This window comes from Sorex araneus, chromosome 3 (assembly GCF_027595985.1).
Source record: "Sorex araneus isolate mSorAra2 chromosome 3, mSorAra2.pri, whole genome shotgun sequence".
Classification (NCBI taxonomy): Eukaryota; Metazoa; Chordata; class Mammalia; order Eulipotyphla; family Soricidae; genus Sorex; species Sorex araneus.
In genome coordinates this window covers 163,175,574-163,192,949 of record NC_073304.1, presented here as the reverse complement: position 1 = coordinate 163,192,949, position 17,376 = coordinate 163,175,574, and positions in this window count along the sequence as shown.

Here is a 17,376-nt window from a genome sequence, read left to right as displayed (position 1 = left end):
ATCTGGAGACTTTTATCTCTTTGGTATGCTTTCTTCTATAACATCTATTCTTTTCTTCTTGCTAACTCTGGCCCATCACATCTCCTCATTGAGTGCAACAAATTAGGAAAGGGCTTCCTTACTGACTCTACCCTTCCCTGCCTCTATTCTCTTTAGATATCACCAATACAACATTAGATGTAAACCCTTCCATGCTTTTCAATAAACTCCAAATGCCATAGGAAAAACATCCATGCTCTCACCCCTTCCTCATCTGATGCTTCTCTTCCTTGGACCCTGCCCGTCCAGCCTTAACTTGGCCCTTCTTAAAGGACACCACATGTGCTGACTCTTCTTTCTCCTCATACTGCCCCTCCTCCTCCCCTGGTCTGTCATTCAAGATTCTGGTTCTTCCAAGAAACTTCCCTGAATTCTCTGTGTCCTGAGAGCCTCTCATTTTCCCTCTTTCCTGTGCATTTTCTCAGGAGAGCAAATTCAATTTCTCAATACTCTGCATTCCTTTGATTGTACTGAACACGTGGCTGGTCATTGGGTTGCTTTATCTGATTCTCTCATCCCTGAGTCTGGCACATGGCAGGCACCTAGCAAAGAACAGCCCTTATCTCTGTGACAAATAAGGTTATGAAGAAGAACCAGAATCATACGCTCAAGAGACAGAATTCTAATACGTAAGGAGCGTCTGGGCAGATCTGAAGTGCTGGTTCGAGAAGAAATGTCCAAGGTCCAAACTGGAGAGTTTCCTGGAAGATTTGAGTGTGTGGGGTCTTAGGCCCACAAGGTGTTTCTAGGACTTGTCATCCTTCTCTGATTGCCACTTAGAACACAGACATCCCAAGAATTAGTCTGAAGCTTGGTTTTCTTTGGTGATTGAAGAGGAAGCTAATTGTACTGAGAAGTGAGCCCTAATATCTTGAACCTAAAAATCTCTAAAATTAGACCTAAAAATGGACTCACTTTTGGAATGAGTTTTTGTAAGATACGTAAAGAAATACAGCTGTGAAACTTCCATGAGAGCTACTAGCCACTAATAAAATGAATGTCCTAAAACGTCTTTCTGACTTTCAGAATTGCTTCCCAAGCCAAGTTGAAATTACAAAATGTTAATACATAATGAGCAGGGAGCAGGCTGAATGGGAGTCTGAGCTTGCATTTGTTAGATCATTTTAGTTTTGGTCATTAAAACTTACAAATCAGAATGAGGCTTTTTGAAGAGGCTAAAAAACTGAAGGTTATAATCTTGCCCTCCTTCCCATCTCCATATTCTGAGCAAAAATAAGCACATCTATATTGTACTCAGAATAAAAAGAAACTCTTCAGAGTCACATAATTGAGAAATCCATTTTAAAGTAGGAAAAACTGATGAAGATTGTTGTTTTTAAAACATGGTTATTTGTGCACTGTCCCCCTTTTATTGCAGATCTTTTTCAAGTGATCCAAGTGCCCAGATGTTTCTTTTTACTCCAGATTACTGTGTGAATGTTGGTTGCTCTTGAAGCTGTTCAGAAGAATTTATTCCACTTAATATTTGAACACCAATCCACCACGGTTACAAATTGCCACTACCATACTTTGAATGTTTCCAGTGTTTCACCACTTAAAGTCATAAGGCATCTCATTCTGTACTTTTAGGTCTTAAATAGACTGTGGACATGTCCTTTGATAAATACTGAATTCAAAGAAACACTGAGAAAGAAAACTTCTTTTAACTTTTTTGTATTCTCTTCATCCACAATATTTACCATCAAATTGATTTGAATAGATTGTGGCAGCACATTGTGGGGGACCAGTTATTACTTATGAAATTCCTTTTGAATTGCATTAACATGAAAACTATTTTAAAAAACTTCTGGGGGGCTGGAGCAACAGCACAGCAGGTAGGGCCTTTGCTTTGCACGCAGCCAACCTGGATTTGATTCCCAGAATCCAATATGGTACCCCAAGCACTGCTAGGAGGAATTCCTACGTGTAGAGCCAGGACTTACTCCTGAGCATCGCTGGATGTGACCCAAAAAGCAAAAACAAACAAACAAAAAGAAAACTCATGAGCCTTTGCCCGATGCCAACTTCTAGAGTAAAAATTTCCTTAATTTTCTTCAGTTAACCTCTCTATGCATTTAAACATATTAGAAATGTATAAACAGGGCATCAGGAACCCATGCAATACAGACTGCCTACTTTTGTAAGTCAACTTTTGTTGACCTGAGTCATCACACCTGTTCATTCATGTATTACCTGTTCCAGATCTTGTGATCCAAGAACAGAGCTAAGTCAAGTGACAACAAAACCCATGTGGTCTTCAAAGCCAAACTGACTGATCCTCTGAGTTATTGTTTGAGGATACTTAGCTGCAACTAGGCTTCTGTCTAATGGCTGATCATTCTCATTCAATTTAACATTTTAAAATTATACTAAGCCATTTGATAGATTCATTAAAACCCCCTTAACAATAGAACAAAATGAATTAAAGATACATTTTAAAATAATTGGGAACTTGGGAGTTTGGCCACATCTAGCAGTGCTCAGAAGTAATTTATGGTGGTGCTCTGGATACAGTGCTTGGATTAAGCCCAAGCTTCCTGCCTGTAAAAGACATTTGTGCTGAATTCTCAGTCCTTCAATCAAACACTATGTCTCACGGTGATTCAATCAAATTAATTAATTAATTAAACACTATGAATTATTCCCCAAAGTGTGTTGCATAAGAGGTCTGTACAAAAGAACACCTACTCTGGTTCTATTTGTAATAAGTTGTAGTGACCAAATGGTACAGCAAGTAAGCTCCTGCCTTGCACACCATTTAACTGGGTTTCATCCCCAGCACCACATTTGGTCTTCAAGAAATGCCAGGATTGGCCCCTGAGCACAAAGTCAGGAGTAAGCCCTGAGTATTGCCAGGTATGGTCCTCAAAACAAAAACCCAAAACTAAAAAACCTTTAGAACAAAGGTCATCTTCAGTGAGGTGAGGTGGGTGGGGAGATCAGAAGAGTTGTTACAGGTACTATCTGAAAAATAGCTGATGTAAGCAATTTGATGGTTGGGGATTTCCCGTCAGGGAAAAGGTTAAGACTAGTGGTTTAGGTAACACCTGAGAACATGTTTGCAGTGAGAATATGCCATTCTGTGTCCAAAAGTGAATGCACATGTTGAAACTCATTGTACACTTCACATAAAATATTGGAGCGGTGGAATTTAAATTGGGGTGTACATGTGTTAGAAAACTTCAACTTTGCTCTGTTTGAATTTTTTTCTAATAAAATATTCGAGACTTCTGTGTGGCGGTCAACTGGAAATATTTAGAAAACTGGGCTGGAGCGATAGCACAGCTGGTAGGGCATTTGCCTTGCATGCTGCCAACCCGGGGGGGTTGATTCCCAGCATCCCATATGGTCCCCTGAGCACCGCCAGGAGTGGTTCCTGAGGGCAGAGCCAGGAGTAACCCCTGTGCATTGCCAGGTGTGACCCAAAAGCAAAAAAAAAAAATTTAGGAAACTGCACCATTGTACTGGAAAACACAGAGACCGTTTACTGTAACCCCTAGAAATTGTGATTTTGTTGAAACTTGTTTAATTGTTTGACTAAAGATTGTGGTGCTTGATAATTCCAGGCAGGGTGATAATGTCAACGTGGAACCCTACTGTTCTTCATCTGCCTTAACCTCTTCAAGAGACTTACTGCTTAGTAGTCCTGTTGAATTAAAAAGAGGCCTGCAGAAACGGGACCATCATTTATTTCTTTATGAGGATATACTTATAATCACTAAAATACAGTAAGTATAATGCACAATTTAGTTCATATTATAAAACGCCTTTACCATTATACCAGCCATCTACCCAGAAGTTACAATAAGAGTATCTGGAAGCAAACATCTTCATTATGAGCCATGATCTGAAGGGAGTTTTATGTTTGTTTTCAGCAGAGAGTTTGTTTTAGCTGTTTATTTACTCAATTATTTATGAGGTCTCTGCCCTATTGATGCTGGACCCTCAATAAATGTTGGGATAAAATGAATCAAGTGGCCCAACGTGGTCATTCAGTGTCTGACCTTCTTTGCACTTATTTCACTTCACATTAGCGTCTCTCTAGATCCATCCATGTTTCAGTGTAAGGTTTCATCTTTTCTTAGAGCTGTGTAGTATTTCACTGTGTATCTAGACCACGGATATTCTGTAGCCTTTCATCATGGCTGCTCCTTTTTACTTTTCCATATTGGTCGCCTTTGCTTTTCTACATTGGATTCCTTCGGTGCAGAGCTTTGTACTCAGTCTGGAGTCAGACTAGAAAACAACTACTGAATACTGTCCTTTAGGACCATATAGACTGGAACAAGTATTCAGTTCTTCCAAGGAAAAGTCTTTTTCATCTTTTTAGAGAGATTTTGTTCAAAACAGTGAAAACAAAACTTAGAGTCGAAGACCCTTTGTTTTCATACTTCAATTCAATGATTGTTCTGAATATTCCTAGGATCTATCTGACACCTGTGGTTTTTTCTCTAGAAAGGTCAGAATTTAAAAAGACACATGAAAACGTTGATATCAAACTTATTTTTCAAAAGTTGTTTCTTTCTGGGGCTGGAGTGATTGCATAAGCGGGTAGGGCGTTTGCCTTGCATGCGGCTGACTAGGGTTCAAATCCCAGCATCCCATATGGTCCCCTGAGCACCGCCAGGAGTAATTCCTGCATGCAGAGCTAGGAGTAACCCCTGTGCATCGCCAGGTGTGACCCAAAAACAAAAAAAAAGTTGTTTCTTTCTTTCTTTCTCTAAAATGACTTGAAATAGATTTGCAGAGTCTGTGCCTTCTTCTTTTCACTCACTCCACACTGAGTGACTCTTTTGCACTGAGACCTACTTGATTTGCCACATCAGTGTTTGATGGCTCTTTTGATCACCTAACTCATTAGGAAGTGAAAAGAGCTCTGTGCACTGAGTATTCTGGCCTAAGAAATTTAGTTCATGGGAGATTTGTTTGAGAAGTTACTGTATTCATTGGAGATATGAAAAAGTGTGAGTGACCTAAGTGAATATGGGTGGAGATGGGGCATTACCCCAAGACCCTGGGGAGAGAACAGAAAGACTTGAAGAGTTTATTCTTCCTTTTCTATACCGCTGCCATGCACATTTGTGTCCGATTTTTCAGAAAACTTCTCTGAGGATCATTCTTATAAATATTGAGATAATGTGTACACATCCTTCCTTCTACTCAGAAACGTTTTTTTTTCTGAAATCAAGCATCACTTCAAAAAGGATAACCAGCCCCTGAGACAGCGTGTGGCTTTCTTTGTATTTCTCACTCCTGGAGAGAGGACTGGGTTGTATGCTGCATTCATTCATTGGTTGAAGTGATTTGATTTCTCATTGAATAACTTAGTCACTCAATCAAGTCACTGCCTTACATTCCACATTTTTTCACTTCATCTTCAGAACCCATTTGGAAATCGCATTTATTCCTTCAGATGATACCTGAGAAACCAGAAGTTATAGAAGCTTTGTCCAGGGTTAGTCAACTCCTTGGTGTTGGTAAAGAGTTCAGAGATGGTCTATGTACTGTATTGATTTAGGATAAGAATCTCCAAGCTGACTTTTTTGGACAGGTCCGTAGAGCAAAACATTTGAACATGGTCTATGCAGTAGCTGCTGGAGCAAGAGGCTGTGTTAGGAGACACACAATGACGACAGACAAATGTACACACACCTTGCCTTCCCAGAGATGCGGTTTCAGTTTTCATTGCCTAACTGATTGGTATCAATCAGTAAGATTTTTTTTTTTTGGGGTCACACCGGGCGATGCACAGGGCTCACTCCTGGCTCATGCACTCAGGAATCACCCCTGGCGGTGCTCAGGAGACCATACGGGATGCTGGGATTCGAACCTGGGTCGGCTGCGTGCAAGGCAAACGCCCTACCCACTGTGCTATCACTCCAGCCCCTCAGTAAGATTTTTTGATTATGAAATTGTTTCATCAAATCCATCAACGGGATTGGATAAAAAGGATTGAATACAGGGAAGAAGCCATGGATTGTGCCTTACGGAAAGAGCAGAGATCATCCATTTTCATTTCATAAATTCTAGTGTGAAGTTTTCATTTGAAATATGCTGGGATTGAGAAGACTTTGAAGGGACATGTCCACTTGCATTTCCGATGCATTTCCGTTGGAAGTCACTTTGATTGGATCGCAACTCAGACTGTTTCTGCAGGTAGTTCTGAGTGATAGAAGTCCCATTTCCCTGGGCATTCTCTCCTCCTGTCTAAGTTTCAATTACTCTAGGAGTGTTAGTGACATCTGCGAATTAGGTCAAGAGACACGGTTTGACTTCCCCAGTTCTAAGGTGTTGGAGTTGGGGAAGATGACGTACATATTGCCAGAAATCAACTTTATTGCTGAATTACAGCCAATCATTTTCTCAGTCCCTAGAGGTGATTTCTTGTGGCGACTCTACTGTAATCAAATTCTCTGACTTCTTTTCTCTTTCACTTTCATCTGGGTCTCTGCTTTCAGGCTCTGTGTGTTTTTGTTTTTCATTCTAGCCAAAGTAGAAGGGAACACCATGTGAACCAAATCTCAAAAAAGGAACCTTAAATATGTTTTTTTTTACCTACTTCAATCATCTTGGAAGTAAGCATGTTATAAAAAAAACTGATTTCCTTTCAAATCCTACTTTCAAAACTATGTTTGTGATCCAAACATAATGTTCAACACCTAGAAAAATCAAATCACCATTTGATGGCAATTTTCTCCCATGAATGCAGGCATGTGAGCCAATGCATCAACTATTTGAAAGATTGCATTAGGCCCAGATGAAAATTTCCTGTGCTTGACAATGAAAAGAAGGATAAGGATTTGTTTTGCCCCTGTCATCTGAAAACTATGCTCTTATCACAAATGCAGAAACTCTCATCCAATTTAAGAAATCACATAACAGAAAGTCCTGCTTGGTTTTCTCTTTTCAGGTATAATAACACTTATCAAATTCAATATAAAGTAAGATTGTCTGATATGTGGATATCAACATGTACCGAAGACGGTGTGGACAGAAACCGTCATAATGTGAAATCATTCATGTTCGGATGGCCCTTGGTAAACTTTGTGGCAACATTTAGGTAAGAACTGTAGTTTCCCCTGTGTTGATGTAGTTACTAGGAAAGTCCATTTTTCAGACTATTTCGAGGATAGACTAAAAGCGAATTCATTTTTCAAGAGTTGCTTTTCATTGAATCTATAGGAGATAGACCTTTACAAAGTCGGTCATGATTAGATTTCAGTCATACCGTGTTCCAAGACCCATTGCTCGACCAGTGGGCACCCGTTTTCCAGCACCAGGGTCCCCAGTTTCCCTCCCCTCCCCTCTCACCTACCCCACCCCATAGAGGCAGGTCCCTCTCTCTCCATGCCTCTTGCTCCCTCCCTCCCCCCATATCTCTTTCTCTTTCCTCCTCTCTCCCTCTCGTTCCCTCCCCATGTCTCCCTCCCTCCTTTTGGACATTGTGGTTTGCAACACAGATGCAGGAGGTATATCCTGTGATCAGGTATCGGCTATATCCTGTTACCTACTTTGAACACTCAGTTCTTGTCCAGCACACTCATTGCCAGCTATTATTGCCATACTGGTCCCTTGGAAAGCCCTCATTGTATAAAGTACTCATTCTGATTGTGCATGAAACCAATACCAACTCTTTTGACACACTCTCATAGAAAACTTGTATGCCTTTGATTCTCCTAAAGAGTCCAAACAATGTGAAATCAGTGGTGAATATGGGGAACTCTTGGAGTCATTAGTCTTCACCAGTGGCTTTGAAAGAGGACACAAGTGGTCACAAACCTGGCACTTCCCCATCAGCATCTCCTTCCCTTGTGTTCTGGATGTGGAACTTTCCAGTTGATCTTTGCCAATGACTAGATAGAAATTCACTGAAGCATCTTATTAAATAGTCAGTTAGATTGGAATAACTGACATCTCCATTATGAGACTTGTTATTACTGTTTTTGAATATCGAATATGCCATGGGTAGCTTGCCAGGCTCTGCTGTGCAGACAGGATACTCTTGGTAGCTTGCGGGGCTCTCCGAGAGGAATGGAGGAATCGAACCCTGGTCAGCTGCATGCAAGGCAAACTCAGCCCTATCCACTGTGCTATCGCTCCAGTCCAGGAACAAAAGGAAGAAAAAAAAATCATACTACCAAATAATGGGTTCCCCAAACTGTCTATCATGTTCTTCTTTGGAAACTAGAGAGATGTGACAATCAGAAGTAAATTGCTTTGAGGGATCAAGGTTAGATTGAAAGGACTCATTCCAAAGCTGGAATGGGCTTGGAGAATTGATGAATAGAAAGTCTTGCTGCTTTTATTCTGAATGTGCTGAAGGAGGTTTTTGGTTCATGATAAGTACACCAAAATTCAAGCCTGTGATCTTGATCTGTTGCACAGCCCTGACTCATTCCAGCATTTGTTTGAGTGTTTATTATATGCATACTCTATTTTTATTCAGGTCGGGCACCTTGGGCTATAGCCAAGGTGCTCAGGGACTACTCTTGACAAAAACCCAGTCTCATCTGGACTGAAGAACCATCATGCAGAGAGGTACACTGCCGCCACTTGAAGTGAGAGGGGAGATCTTCCAAGGGAGAGTAGGGAAAGGGATGCTCAAAAAAAGTTTTGACATGGACTATACATAGTCCTCACAACAAGGTACAGTCAAAGCCCTTGGAAGCAAAAGCCAAAGAACTAGACTGCTGTCTGCCACAAGTGAGAGAGGTTGACAGCAGTTGTTATTGCTAGTAAGTCCATTGGTGAAAGTCATATGAAATGAATGTTAAGATTAGAAATCTCAACAGAAGTAGAAAACATTTTTAAAGAACCAAATGAGAATTTCATGATTGAAAATGACATTATCTTAATTTTGGAGGTTTGATTCCTATTCCTTGGGCCCTTTGCAATATGGTTTTGAATTCTGTGGATTTACAAACTCTACCATTTGAAAATGGAAAAAGTCATCTGTGTGCAGAATGAAAATGAAAGAGGAAATCCCCACTGAATTGAAAGATAACATCTTTACAAATTGCCTGAGAATAGAAAAAAATGAAGTAATAGATACTTGTTGGAAAGTGCCAAAAGATAGATCATACTTCTGGCTAGACTTCCAAAACGACGAAAGGAAATGAGGCAATAAATACTTGAAGAAATAATGGTTAAAACCCTCCCAATTTTGGCAGAACTCATCCAAGTCATTTCAGTAAGCTCTGGGAACTCCTAAAAGGAGAGTGAAGAAAACATTTGGCTGTGTTCGAGACACTGTTCTAGATGAAAGATGACAAGAAAGAACATACTCCATGGCAAGGAATACTCATTCACATTATGATGAACTTGTCATCAGAAGCTGTGGCCCTCAGAATACAGTGGAATGCCCTCTCTGTAGAGGGTATTTTAATGTTGAAAGAAAGATCTTTCACCCGGGAATATCACAGCCAGCAAAAATAACCTTCAGCAATGGATAGTAGAATATTTTTCTAAAGCTGCAAGAACTTTTGGTCATCACACCTATTTGACAAAAAACATACTGATGAAATTTTTCTTCCAGATATGAATTCCTAGAGGGAAAACTTGAGTACACAGGATGGGATAAAGAACATCAGAAATAAGATGGGTGAGTCTGGCTGGTAGTTTAAGAAGCAGCCCCGCATACCAGTAGCACAATATTGTCCAAATATAAAGAAACAAATCTGAAAAGACTAAGAATGACTAACAAATTATAAAATAACTACATAATGTATGAAACACTGCCTCTCAGTTGAATCTCACTTGGCGAAGAGTAAATGATCAATGTAGACTTGGACTTGGGAAAGAGACCAAAGAGAACTCACCTGTAGAAAAGGCTTTCAAGGTATTTCTGATGGCTCTCACCACTTGTCCTCTTGATTCACAAACCTAGGACCTTTGCCTACAAGGAAAATAGGTACTGAAGCGTGCTTTCAAGAGAAATAGAGTAAAACTGGGAGCACAGTTTGAGAGACATAGGAAATGTACCCAATGATATATCTACAAAAGTCATCAGAAATACTTAGATACTTAAATAGATCCCTATGCCACACATTCAATCACACAAGAAAAACCTGTTCTTGTAGGTCAGATGAAAATTGACCTTGAGCCTTCAATTGGTTGGGCTGGTAAAACTCTCATTTTCCTCTTGACTGGGACATTTGTTTTCTTGGAGGTAGAATCATAGAGAAGTTGGTGATTGGGGCTGACGAACTACTCCAGGGAGTAAGGTGCTTGCTTTGGATGTGCCAGTCCTAGTGGATCACAGTACTTGACCCCCTGACCGCTCTCGGGTGTGAGCAAAAAACCACTGCCCTGCAAAGGAAAAAGAAAAGAAGAAGTTGGTAATGTCTTCAAAGTACATCCAAAGTTTCTGACATCCAGTCTGTGGCTGACATGGGAAAGAGATCATCTTAAGAAAAGGCTTTCAAAGTATTTCTCATGGCTCTCACCAATTGTCCACTTGATTCACAAACCTAGATCCTGTGCCTACAAGGAAAATACTGATGAAATGTTTCTTCCTGATATGAAATCCCAGAGGGAAAACTTGAGAGCACAGGAACGGGTAAAAAAAAAATCAGAAATGGGATGGGTGAATCTGGCTGGCAGCTCTTTCTGTGTCCAGTTGTTCCTTCCCAGTTACTCTGGACACTTGCCACACATGGGTGCAGGTATCCGCCGAGAAAAAATAGACACATATCAATCTTTGGTACTTAGGAACCAGCCTTCCCAAATACCTGACAGAAACTTTATTTGGGGGTCTTCCTTTCCTTAGACACTTCAACACATGACTACGTTCATACCGCAGCACCACAGGATCCCCTGACTCTGCTGGGTTCCCCATTCCCTCCACTCCTCACCAAGAAAAATCAAAGGAAGGAACAGTGAATTGAGAAAAGAAAAGCAATAGTGATTGTAGTTATCATTAAATGTAAACATATGACTCTGGTGAAGAATGTCTCCTTTGAATGTCATGAAATCACAGGTGTTTTTATAGGTAAAATCAAATTTTTATTTCTAACAACAGATTTCAGATCCCATTGACTTGCCTCTCAGTGAGCTGAGTTTCTTCTTGGTTTGATGGTGGGAGTAGGTGAGCCAGGGGCTGCTCCCAGTGATACTCAGCCAGGCGGCCAGTTGACCGAGTGCTCAGGCCCAGGAGTTCTGGGGGACACCAGAGCTGACCCCGAAGGCAGTGCTCACAGATGACAGGTGGTGCCAGGAAACAGAAATGAGGTCTTGCTAATGCAACCGATGAACCTCTGAACTGTCTTTCCAACCTGCATTCATCTTTCGAAAGGCCAGTGAACCCTACTTTGGATTTCGCACCTGAGGCTAACAAACACTGAGCTGAGTGGCCAATTTGATAGCTAGGGGATTAAAGCTCAGTGTTATTATATGAGTTTTCCCATGATCAAGTTGGCAAAATTTTAAAATGCCAAACCAAATACTTACTCCACTCTCAGAGCTACTTCCCACTGGTACAAGATCACTTGCCAAATAGCAGTGAAGTCACAAAGTGGGCCTGTCTTGGCTCCTCCCAAGGAGACTGTAAAAACAGAACTGGACTGAACATTTTTCCTGAGATGCTTTCACTGGAAACTTCTCCAGACTGACACCGAGATGGCAATAGCACACAGCCTATAAAGAGCATCAATCTGTTCATAGTACTTCTATAACCATTGATAATCCTAAGTAGAGGTTCACAGAAGCATTTGATGGTTTCCTTTGAATTCTTTTTCCTTTCCAATTCAATAGTGGATTGATTTTTCCATCCCATTTGATTTGATTACAGATCTGCAGAGGAGAAGGAAATTTGGCTTCTCATGTTACAAAGGTATTTTTTCAGTAGACCTTTTCATATTTAAGTGAGAGTGAAATCATTGAACTGTTTTCTACAGATCTGTCCAAAAGTGTTCCCCTTTCCTTCATCAAAATGTTTCATTTGTCCTCAAAATCAGTTGTTGAGACTGTATACTACAATTGAGTGTAAAACGTGTTCTCCTGTTCCATGTATTTCTTACTTATTCCTAGAAAGGAAGGAGAACACTGAAGTTTGGTGAGATACTCTCTGCCATCCAGTTTCATATCTCTAACCTCCTCTTGGAGCGAAACGTTTCTGCAAAAGTTTGTGTTAAGTTCCTAAATATGGAAAGTTTTGTGCTGAGTAGCTCAACAATCAAGAATTCTCTTGATGCTAGAGCAGACAGACTCAAAGGATTTGTTTTATCTAGTAGACCCATTGCTCCTTGCTCCTCCTTCCCCCTTTCCCTTTCCAATTCTCTTGGGAGAGTTGAGATTTAGACTCCATTCCAGACCTAACAGGCCATGGTTTTGGTTCTGTCTAGTCAAGAGTTGTATGGTCCACCTGTCCTTACCAGTCAGGTTCTTGGGCCTCTGAAGATGGTTGTTAGACAGTAAGGACAAACCATCATCTGGAGCTGCCTTCACATGATTATGCTTCTCACACCTCACTTGAATGAATGGATCTCTTGGTCTTGCTTTGTTCCCATGCCTGATGTCCTAAGAATTTTTGATTTCCTTCAGCCCATAATGTAATCTTAACTTTGTTGAATCTTTCTGTGAGTTTTGAATAGCAAATAAGTATACTGAAAATAGTAGTCAAATAGATGAACTACATAATAAATGATTAGAATAAACTGACTCAGTGTTGAATTTGATTAGCTACATCAACATCGAAAAGGAAAAAGATTTTCCGAAGGTTCTTTCAGTCAAAATATTCACCAAGGATATTGACAACTGCGCAAAAGTAAGTCTTTTCTAAGCCAGACAGTGAAATTCCATTCCCTGCATAAGGATCAAAAGAGAGACAGGCAGTATATGCACTATGGAAGGCTAGGCATTTAGAACTAGCATTGTGGGAAAATGAGCTTCCTGGGGACAAGTGTGTCACTGTCTATAGGAAATGTACACTGTAAAGCAAATGAAGGAAGCAAAAGTCCTGGGAAGTTAAGCCTAGCATTTCATAGTTCCACATGGAAAAAATATTGCTTGTCACATGTCCTTTTCCTCTCTCTGGCATTAACATTTCCCTAGATCCTTGGGAAAGCAGCTGCAGAAGCTTGGAATATGGCCATTTCCACAATTTTTCCCCAACTTGTCCATGCTTACGTGAGAGACTTTTTGAGCTGGTTGGTTTCTTGGTTTGGGTGTTTTTGTTTGCTAGTTTGTTTTTGTTTTTCAGTTTTTGAAGTCTTGGTGGACTCATTATTTGTAAATAGATGGACTGGCCAAGACGACATTTTTAAGGGATTAGCATGTTGCTATGTCACAATGGTCCAATAAAATTGTAGTCTTTAATCCCTAGTTATTAGGGGTGGTTTAAGAACTGAAAGATAGTACAAGAGCCAATGTTATCAATAGGAAACATAATGAAAGCTTATGAATATTTTCATGATACAAAGGCCGGAATACCTCACACAGCTCCAAGTCGCATAGAATAGTTTGGTGTGACAATTGAGAGAGTGAAACAGTTACGTTTTAGCCCAAAGCAGAAGTTTGGCCACTGTTCAGGCATAACGACTTGGCAGCACTGCTTAGGAGAAATACTCCAATTTTTATGGCAAGAGATCACAGAGGTCCCTCCTGTAGCAAGTAACAACTCACACGAAGCAACACATTTTATTTCTCTGTAGATTTTTCATTGTACTTCTGTGGCTGTTGTTCCATTCAGAGGGAGAGTTCTTGCATTCTTTGTAGACGTCCATTTTGACATCTCAGGCACCGTGATTTACAACATTGCTAATGCCAGGGTTTCTTACAGAAAACATTCTAACACTGTAGCTAGCCTCCACCATGTGCCAGTGCCCTCCCACCAAGCCTATCTCCCCTTTTCAGTATGTAGAAAATGGGTGCTTGATGAAGGATGAATGTCCCACTCTTATTTTGTAAGATAAGAAATGTGGTCAGGTAGACTCTGTATCATTCCTACCTGGTGAAGTGCATGGAAGAGCTGACACACACCCAAGTTGTTTCTTGATGAGTGTTTTCATTCAAGGACTCCTGCTTCCAGAAAACATCATTCCCATAAAACAGGAATGCATGCAAAAGGAGCTTGATTCCTTCTGACCTGCAGGTTTTCAGTCTGAAAACTGCATTCTACTGGATGCAAAAGAATAGAGATCTTCTCCTTTGTTTGTTTAGCTTACTGACCAAAGAGCTCTGTACTCTATGAAAAATTCATGATTTGATCTACAGGAAAGGCATGCCGGAAAAATCCACAGCCTCTAGTGAATCATTTGGATCTATGTCCCTAGTATTAAGAAAGACATTATCTTAGAAACCATAGAGATCCCAGGGTCCAGGGATGTGGCCCAGGAGTCAGAATGTGTGAGCCTCTGGGTTCTGGTTCCCTGCACTGCACAAAGAAAAAGAAAGAAACCGGGGACTTTGTCAATGCTTACTACTATTAGGGGATAGGTTATCCATGAAGAAAATTGAGGAGGGTTTCCTTGAAGGAGGAAGCATCTCATGTAATTCAAAGGGCGGTAGCATCTCATGAAATTCAAACTCAAGTTTACCCCAAAATAGCAAACAAGTTTGCCATTCTGGGAAAACAAACACTGGTTGGGTCACTGGAACCCTCTGTTGGCAACGGATAAAATAAGAATTGGTCTCAGAAGTATAAGAATTAGAAATCAGCAATCTCCAAAGACAATATATTCTGCCCAGTAAGTGGCTCATTTAGGAAAATTTCAAGTCAGTGATGAGAAAGTTAAGAATCATGAGTAGATTTCACGTAGCCATTATTCTTTGATTATGATTATTTGTTTTTGATTTCAGGGTCATACCCAGCGATGCTCGGGGGTTATTCCTGGCTCTGCACTCAGGAATGAGTCCTGGCAGTGCGTGGGGGACCAGATGGGATGTCAGGGATTGAACTTGGGTCAGCCAAGTGCAAGGCAAACGCCCTACCCACTGTACTATTGCCCCGGCTCATCTTTGATTCTTTTTGCTCTGATATTTTGTTTCCATTTATGCTGCCTGTTTGCTTCATTTACACCATCAGGGACAAAGCCCTAGTTGCTCACTTATCTGACAGTTATCTGTAAAAACTGAGCATGTAGAAGGCCCTGCGTATGATTCTTAGCACTATATGGTCAAGGAAGCACTGCCAGGTGTGGCTCCTATTTTTAAAAATTGTTTCTCATACACAAAAAGGATCCATAGCATAGTACACATTTTTATGATATAGCATTGTCAAAGTCAATGTTTTATGATTGAGTCATCTCTATGAATATCCTAATCTTCAGTGACATAGTTTGAATAGAATTTTAACTCTCTACAAGTTTCTGCTCATTTGCGAGACCTGGGATTGTAAAATGCCCCCAGACCCCCACTAAGAAATTCAATAATGAAGTTTACAGTCGTCAACAGTGCCAGATATGTAGAAATGTTTTAAAATAAAAAACAGTGAGTTTTTGAAGTTCTAACTTGAAGCACTTTGTAGCCAGGTGTTATTTTGATCTTACCTAAGCTGAATTTCTATCATGTATAGAAACAAAAGCTCCCCCCGTGGGCACAGTACTCAGGATACAGTTCTTCTTCTTTATTTTTTAATTACACACTGCACTATGAAAATACAAATATAGAAATGATGCAGAGGACCAATCTCCCCTTGTTGCGGGGAGGGTGTGATACAGATACTTTCTCTGAAAATAATATTTATTCTGCTTGATAGAGCCTTATTTGGTGAGTCACATATTTTAAGAGAAATTGGTATTATAATGCAACATATACAATGGGAATAAAATCATTTATAAAAAAAATTTGTTCTCTGTTTTTGTTTTTACCAGCGATTGAATCAATATATGTCTTTGAATAATCACTTTGCAATGATTTGCTCATCTGTTTCAAAGTCCTTATAGTTCTCTTTCTTTTTTTTTTCAGTTCAAAACTTTGACTGTTAAGAACTCTGAGACAGTAGTTGAAATCATCAATACCTCCCTCTCGGAGTTAGGATTAACTGTAAGTTACTCTGGTAGATACTCTGAATTCAAAAGCAACTTGAACAACTTAGATTCTTGTAAAGATCCTCTCTTCAAGAAGACTTACTAGAGATGCAAGAGTTATCCCTCCAAATCAAGAAAAAGGGATGCGGAGATTTTTCATACTAGTTGAATACTGTTTATGATTCTCTCATTTTGGAGCATATGCAAATCAAAAGGAGTTTAGGCTATCATCTTAGTGATAATATACTTAGATTGTATATGCTATAAACATGCCCTGTTATGTGGATTGGTACAAGTTAAGTTTTTGGTCCAGTTTCACCCTCCTTTCTCCCTTGCCACTTGTTCAAAAGATGCCAAATTCTTTCCCCATCTCCTCTTCTGGTTGTTCTCACTCACCTATTCAATCAAGGTGATGCTTTCTGGATTTGCTGTGTAGTAGAATTGTAAGGACCAGATAGCTGCTGTAGTCACTGGCTGCAGAGGGTGAAATGGCTGAGGCATATCGTGAACTACTAAATGCAAAGGAAAAGCTGTAAGAAGCATCTCTATACACCACATATTCGCCTGCTGTGTTTTTTGTATTTTTCTTTCTTGTTTTTGTTTGTTTGTTTGTTTGTTTATTACTGGAAAAATTTGGCATGTTTGAAGATGGGTGACCAGAAAGAGCTGAGAAATTCTCATCTCCGACCTATTAGTATAAAAATTTCATCACAAGAGTTGATTCTTATCTTAGAGGAAGTGACATTCAGAAGGACGTAAATAAAAGAGAGCACTGATACAACACTTGTTCTTGAGTGAGAATCTAAGTGCCAAAACAGTGTTACATGTTTTAGATAGACACTCATCTTAAGTTTTTTTGTAGAGCAAATAACGAATGAGGAGATAAACAAAATTTTGAATAGGACAGTTCATTGAGTACATTGAATATTCACATATTGAGTTGGCATAAAATAGATGAATATGCCTATGGTCAGTTTTGTGCAGCATCTAAGCAAGCACCTAAACCACTGTACTATCTCTCTGACCCCCTGCATTGATTTTTTTTGTTGTTGCTTTTGGGGTCACACTTGGCGATGCGCAGGGGTTACTCCTGGCTCTGCACTCAGGAATTAGTCTCGGTGGTGCTCAGGAGACCATATAGAATGCTGGGAATCGAACCCAGGTAAACACTACATCAAAAACAAGGCTTTGTTAGCTGTTCTTCCTATTTGCAGTAACAAGTTTTGGTGATAGGATTAAAGAGAAAATTATAAATGGGGAGTTGAAGAGAATGGAATTCTCCATAACCAATATCTTCTAGTAAAGATCTTCGATTCAAGGTGATCCTGAATTACCTTTCCCCAAAGGGAAAGGTAAGGATATTCATTACTAC